Source organism: Orbicella franksi, chromosome 8 (genome assembly GCF_964199315.1).
Source record: "Orbicella franksi chromosome 8, jaOrbFran1.1, whole genome shotgun sequence".
Lineage (NCBI taxonomy): Eukaryota > Metazoa > Cnidaria > Anthozoa > Scleractinia > Merulinidae > Orbicella > Orbicella franksi.
The window spans coordinates 11,298,646-11,304,645 of NC_138152.1; the positions used below are offsets into that span (position 1 = coordinate 11,298,646).

The 6,000-nt window shown below is 39.6% G+C and overlaps 1 protein-coding gene and 1 pseudogene across 4 annotated transcripts in view; both read left to right on the forward strand.

Moving 5' to 3' along the window:
- The first annotated feature begins 1,548 nt into the window (after nucleotides 1-1,548).
- Nucleotides 1,549-3,399, forward strand: LOC145495666 (ras-related protein Rab-5A-like; annotated as a pseudogene). Its single transcript, XR_014050457.1, has 2 exons — nucleotides 1,549-1,642; nucleotides 2,899-3,399. The product of XR_014050457.1 is annotated as a ras-related protein Rab-5A-like (transcript).
- The window catches only part of LOC145495879 (uncharacterized), a 31,119-nt gene continuing 28,214 nt past the window's right edge, over nucleotides 3,096-6,000 (forward strand). For all 3 annotated transcript variants that reach the window (XM_081475472.1, XM_081475470.1, XM_081475473.1), the window contains exon 1: nucleotides 3,096-3,176. The gene's annotated coding sequence lies outside the window, so the exon portion shown is untranslated. The remainder of the gene's footprint in view (nucleotides 3,177-6,000) is intronic.

A 6,000-nucleotide genomic window follows, 5' to 3' on the forward strand; every position in this document is an offset into this window, starting at 1 on the left:
AAGTAGATAAATGGAGAATACCACTGTTTGCGTTGTATTTCTAGGTGAAAGTACTTAACAGTTGCAGCTCTACAACAGTTTTATCGTGAGGATAAATTCTGACACTTGCACTGTCTCATGGTGGACACCAGGATAATTAGTCCTTTAGGGGGATATAGGGAATATAAAGTGATACTATTGGGTGAGTGCTCACGGTGTTTGTTGTAATTATATTGTTCAAGTTTGTAGGATCTTTAATTATTACACAATGTACCTTTCAAATTAAGTCATTCAGTTTAATCTGAAACCGTTAAGGCTGTATGAGTTAGGGTTCAATTGTACTCTTTGTTGTATCATATCATTATTATATACTAATTGAGCAAAGGAAGCTAAAAATTGAGCTAGTGGGAAAAAAAAAGCACAACAAAAGATGTTTTACATTCTTGAAAGTAACACGGGTGGTGATCGGGTGGCCGATAGTGAGTGAGTTGGGGGCTGAGTGGTCCATGTTAAGTGGTCAGGGAGTTAAGTGTTGTTCTTAGTCAAGATAGTTTGTCGTCACAACACCTCTTGATACAAGGAGGACTGGATGCAAGGGTGTACATGTATATGTTGTAGTTTAAAAATAATGTATTTTAGGTAAGAATGATTTCAACCCGAGTTATTTTGTTTTAACTTCAGACTAGATTTTACAAATAACTTTATTCATTTCATTTATTCATTTCTTCATGTTTGGGGGTTTCTTGAAAAAAAAAAAAGAATAACATGCACACCACCCACCTCCCTGACTGTCCCTAACCCTACCCTACCCCTAAGGGGACACCAAAAATAAAAAGGATAGGGTTAACGCTGTTCATTGAAAACTTTGAAAAGAATCCCTAAGAGGTACCAAGATCCTCATCGTTTTTATATGAAAGTCCACCCAGTACCCTACCCAGCCAGGATCCCATTTTAACCCCCACTTTTTTACTTTGTACTCACCTAGATTCACCCAATCTCTGACTTTGTAGTCCACTTTCATCTTCACTTGGCTATGCAAGCAATCATTTCACTTTTTTGGATATTTAATGGCCTAATAAGTGATTGGTCTCCAGACTCCCCCAACCCCTTTGATGAAAATTAGACTAGTTTGAAATCATCCTGACCAAAAAAAAAAACGAAAAAACATTTAAAACTACAACATATATACTTGTGTACCAGTCTGCCTGGTGAACCGTGGAACTGTTGGGCACTATGGATAACTGCCTTTGGGGAAGCAGTTACCTGTTGTGGACTAGTGTCCAACTCTAAGGAGAGTAATCTTGTTTATGGGAACTGTGACGCAGTGTAAACTACAGTAGCCCGGTACCTGCCCGCTGAACTGTGAAACTGTTGGGCACTTTCAATAACTGCCATAGCTTTTCGCTTTGTTCCTCCATTTTCGTAGCTATAGGAAAAACTCTCTTTCTTTTGCAGTTTTCTACAAATCTTAGTAATTTCCTTAATTTTCAGTGGTTTAGTAAAATGTGATAAGATTTGTAACGTCCGTTGTCGTTTAACTTTTGAATTTAGCTTTTAAATTGTTCCTGAACAGGTGGTCCTGCTGTTGAAAAAACATGTTTGGGAAATAGATATTTAAAAGGACCAGTTGGTTTCAGTCCAGATACTTTGCCCACTACTAAAGGTGAGATGCATGTTTTCTTCTAAACAGCATTATTTAAATTGAGTAAGTTTAATTATTACATGACCAAGTTTGTCTAGTCAAGGCCAATAACCAAAACCAACCAATCAGATTACTTTATAGCTGTTCCATATTTTCGCTTATGGCTTACTTGTTTACAGGAAATAACTTGGAGTCAAAGCTTATTACTCGTTTTCTTTCAACTTTTTCCCCTTTTTGCCGCATGCCCATGTGACCAGAGTCACGTGGACACGAGGATATATGGAGGGTGTTTGCTGTAATCCTGTGTAAAGATTCTTCCCATTCCAATCCTAATGAAAATTCCTGTGTAAGGATACTTGGGATGCCTAATGTAAGATTGCTGTATAAAGATTTTTCGCATTTGTGATTGTATTCTGTTTTCTCGACACTTTATTAACAGCATGGAAGCATATCATTGCGTCACGCTACTTGGGTTAAACCAAGAAGCAAGTCAAATCACTCTGGACAGATCACACGGAACGGATTCGCGCTGTCTGGTTTTCGATTCTTCTTTATCATTTCAATCCGTGAAATGAAGCAAAAAACAACATATGTAAGCTTTAAGTTGGCTTTAATTACAGACCCACTTAAAGGTCCATCAAACGGAATCTGTTTTGGGAAACCCATTTGATAAAGGGTCGTAAAAGCTGAAATCCCAAAAAACTAAATACAACTCTAACGTGAAAAAACCTAGAGATGGAAATGAGCTGATCCAAAACTATCATATAATGCGCACTTTCTGAAAATAAGCAAACAGGTATAAATTAAAAAAAATAATTAATTGTCAGCAAGGGTCAGATTGGGCCAGGTCGTGTCAGATTGAACTGTATACGTAAAAATACCGAAAGTGAAAATGCGCTCCTGTGTGCTTTAATTTAGCTAGCGTTACACTTGCTGGGGTAACTGCAGAATACCCTGCCACATCGAGCTTTTCACAGAAAACGGTTGACTACGCAGTCTTTTAGTGTAAGTCAGTCAGTCAGTCAGTCAGTCAGTCAGTCAGTCATTTAAAGAGGGTAGCACTAAAATAGTATAAAAATACTAACAAACCAGTGGCCCTCTAAAAGTGTCAGGCAGGAGTAAACGCTAAGTCAGCTCCCAATCAGGATATGCGAAAAAGTGAAGTTTATGTTGCCTTTCGAGGTTTTTTCTAAACGTTCATAACATTTGTAGTAAAAAAAGAGTTAAATCGACATTGACTTATTTGATCTTTTCCACTTTAATTTAACTGTTTGTAGTTGACTGTGGTACTAAGACAGTTTATCAAGATCATGGCAGAGACGTGATATTTTCAATATGGGACACTTCTGGCCATGAAAGTTTTCGCGATTTTGTTAAAGGGTACTGCAGATATACGGACGCTGCTATTATTGTGTATGACATAACACAGCAAGATTCACTTCGAAATGCAAGGGAATGGTTTGACATACTTCGGCGTGACTCCAGGCCGAATATTTTCAAAGCACTTGCAGGAAACAAAGCAGATCTTGTTAACGAGAGGCAGTTGACGTTTGAGGTAATTTGTGTTTGTAGCCATAAGTTTATGTCAGGTATAAAAATCTGCAGTTACATTATCAAATCCAATTCAATTGAGGAAATTCGTTATATTAATTTGTACATACATTGCATTACATCGCGCTGATTTTTTTTTACTCTAGCAAGTTTGTTTGCTAATCGATATCAAGTTCCACGGCAAGTGTAGACACAGAGTTCTCATTTTCATCACTCGCCTCTTGGTCTTCCACACAATAAACTTTATGTCTCACTAGACGTTGCTCAGAGTTTTAATTTGCTTGCCTGCAGTTGTCTATGGGGCACCGTTTGTAAATTTATCCTTAATTTTAATTTTCGGTCGTTTTTACAGGTTCGATTACCAGCCGCTGTTCGGGAAAAGAGCCCGCGCTCCTCCCCCGAACTCACGGCTGGACTCGTGGACTTGGCATTGTTAATTTCAACCAATAAGAAATCTGCCTGCCTGAATCGAGCAGGCTGCATAAATTAGCTTTCTCGCAGTAGCAAAGGAGTTGTGCGATATGAAGTGCGATCGCATTAGTGGGATATTTAACCAAATACCGTCAACTGATGAAATCTTGCCTGATCTAAACCGTAGTAACATATGCAACACGCAAAATGGTCAACAGACTTATACGTTAGAATCTATATTTGAATCATGTGGTACCAGAATAAGAGATAACGAACAAAGTAAACAAAGGGAGGGATAAACGCAAACATCGATTTCAAGGAACAAAACACTCAGTCAAATTGATGTGTACCTTAGTCTTCTTGAAGAGAAGCAACACCAGTCTCTGGAGAAGCCAGATAAAATTAAATTTTTAAATGAGCCAAAGCAAACCGAACTAGCAAAACATAAACATGGTGTCAACACCATTTACACCAACATATTTGTGACCTTTGTCATGACAGTTGCTACAGCATAGTCAAACAGCTCTGCTCTACTTTCAAAAAACAAAAAACAAAAAACAAAAAACTCATCTATAGAACACAGCATGTAAAGCCTTTCCGCAACAATAATGTGAAACAAAATAGGTTGGGGGGCCAAAGTTAAAAGAAGTGGCGAAAACGCCACAAATTTTACGAGCCGTAGGCGTCATGTTGGCTTGCCTATGATTGTCATCAGATGACATTTCCGGCCACCTGAAGCGCCGCAAGAATTACATTATGAAGTTACGTCACAGACATGCTTTGCCGCTCACGCGTCCAGCCGTCTCTTCCCGGGAGGAACGTAGACCGGACTCGAGAAAGCGGCGGAAATCGAGCCTAGTTTTTCTATTGATCTCAGTGTTGGTTTATCTATGATAATTCATTACTTACCGTCCCCTGTCACAAAAAAGTAATGTTTTACTACAATTGGTTATTTGTTAAAACCCAACGTACAACATTTGGTTATTTCATAAAACGATTCATCTTTGTATTGGTTCTGTAATAGAACCATTCTTATATGGGTTTGTTATTTGATAAAACCAATCTTGCGTTATTTGGTTATTTAGAACCAGTCTTGTGTTGCTTATATCAATTATTAGATAAAACCATTGTGACGTTACTTGGGTCGTTACTCGGATATTTATTTGAAGAATTAAACCATTATTTCGTTTCAGTGTTGAAACTTTTATCATTGTATCCCCTGAACCTTTTTTGGGGGGCATCTTACAACTAAAAACCCTTTAGCCTGTCCTTTTTACGTTTTGAACGACGTCAACGCTATTATTTCAAGTAACCAAATTCAATTTTATGAAATTGGTTGAAATAACCTTAGTGTCTCGGGGAGGGGGGGGGGGAGTTACTCCCAGAAAAATCGGGTGGGGGTGTGCGGCCCGCTTTCCAAAACCCTTACTCTATTTATGACCAAAATCTGCGATATTCCCTACCCTATTTATGACCTGACCAAAAATTCGAAACCCTATTTATGACCTAACCCTTAAATCAAAACCCTGTTTCAGACCTGCGTTATGATAAGTTCCCTAGTTCAGACCAATGTTAAATTACCGTAAACATAATTTGTGAAGGGCTTTTGTTTATTTTCTTTTCGATAATGGCAAAAAAGTTTTTTTTTTAAAAACATACCCATATCAAGGCTAGAGTGCAAAAACCATACCCTATTTATGACCAAAATGGCCAAAATCAACTAAAATCGATACCCTATTTATTGCCAAAACAGCTGAAAAACCATACCCTTTGGGGCCGCACGTACCTATATAGCCCATATAAGGGAGTACCCTCCCCCCACCCCCTGAGCTTGGTGTCAACTCGATGGGCTCAAATGTCGCCCAGCAGTATTGTAACATAAAGAAGGCGCTTAGTGTTTGCGTAGAGTTTGATCTCCGCGGTTGAGTTTGGCGTACTGATCAGGTCAATAGGCACCCTAAGATACCAGGACGGGACGAGCTAGGACGGTTACCGGAAGTAAATTTAATCAACCGGGCATGCGCACGACAACTCTCGACTCATCTCTCTGCCGTCCTCGTCTCGTCGAGGACGTCATTTCGCCCAACTAGCCGTCGTGGCGAAAACACGAGTACTTTGCTCTTGCTTTGCCCCGACAAATGTTCCAATCGACCTTATTTTGAGTTATTAGCCGCGCGGCCATGGGCCGAGCGCGGTTCTAGGTTTACCCGTGGTTTATTGTTATTAACCGCGCGGCCATGGACCGAGCGCGGTTCTAGGTTTACCCGTGGTTTATTTTATTAACCGCGCGGCCATGGGCCGAGCGCGGTTCTAGGTTTACCCGTGGTTTATTTTTTATTTTTTGTCGGTGACCAGACGCAGACCTCCGCTCGGCCAAATTCCGAGTCACGCAACGTGTGATGTTTTTTCCGCCAGAA